Source organism: Alligator sinensis, unplaced genomic scaffold (genome assembly GCF_000455745.1).
Source record: "Alligator sinensis unplaced genomic scaffold, ASM45574v1 scaffold1302_1, whole genome shotgun sequence".
Taxonomy (NCBI): domain Eukaryota; kingdom Metazoa; phylum Chordata; order Crocodylia; family Alligatoridae; genus Alligator; species Alligator sinensis.
In genome coordinates, this window is record NW_005842612.1 from 251,443 (window position 1) to 252,284 (window position 842).

An 842-nucleotide genomic window follows, 5' to 3' on the forward strand; every position below is an offset into this window, starting at 1 on the left:
GGCTGCCTCTGTTCTGCTCAGCTGCCGGCACCCCCCACCCCAGAGCCAGCCGCATCCCCCCAGCCCTGACCCTGACCCCCGTGTCCCGCAGGCAAGGATGAGGAGCTGGGCTGGGAGCTGCCATCGAGCTGAAGGTGCTGCAGGCGCGGCGGGAGCGCCAGGACCGCATCAGCAAGCTGATGGGCGAGTACCTGCTCCAGGGCTACCGCATGCTGGGAGACTGCTGCCAGGACTGCGGGGTAAGGCCGGCCCGCATGGGGGGCGCTGGGTGCCCGGAGATGGGGGGGCCGGACCCTCCATTCTGCCTCTAAACCCCCCCGCTCCTTTCTCCCCCAGACCATCCTGCTCCAGGACCAGCAGAAGCGGCTGTACTGCGTGGCCTGCCAGGAGCTGGACTCCGATGTGGACAAGGATAACCCGGGTACGGTCTCCCCCTGCCCAAATACCCCCAGGGGGCTGGGCTGAGGGGCCGGGGCGCGCCCAGGAGGCATGGGATGGGCAGAGCAGGAGCTTCCCTTCCTTGTAGGGAGCTTCCTTCGAGGTGCCTCCCGGTGGGGCCTGAAGGAGGGAAGGGCGTGCCAGAGAGCCCAGGCATCTCAGCTCTGTCCCAGGGCAGGGAGAGGACCCAGGCGGCTGGGTTTGCAGCTGCCCCGCTCTCACCCCCCAACCCATCTCACGTGAGGGAGGGACCCCAGGCGGCCAGGCTCCAGTCCCCCGTGCTCGCAGTGGCTCAGCCCGTGTCCCAGTGCCAGCGCCCTGACCGCGCCGTGCCTCTGTCTCCGCAGCGCTGAACCCCCAGGCCGCGCTGTCGCAGGTCCGCGAGCGCCAGCTGGCCTCCAGTG

The 842-nt window shown here is 70.0% G+C and overlaps 1 long non-coding RNA gene across 2 annotated transcripts in view; it reads left to right on the forward strand.

Moving 5' to 3' along the window:
• LOC102382010 overlaps nt 1–842 on the forward strand; it is a 1,118-nt gene extending 276 nt beyond the window's left edge. The window contains exons 2-4 of one of the 2 annotated variants that reach the window (XR_324901.3): nt 92–239; nt 337–421; nt 786–842. This is a non-coding gene — a long non-coding RNA (uncharacterized LOC102382010). Of the gene's footprint in view, nt 1–21; nt 240–336; nt 422–785 lie in introns of both variants that reach the window. The other variant, XR_003096120.1, reaches the window with a different exon arrangement.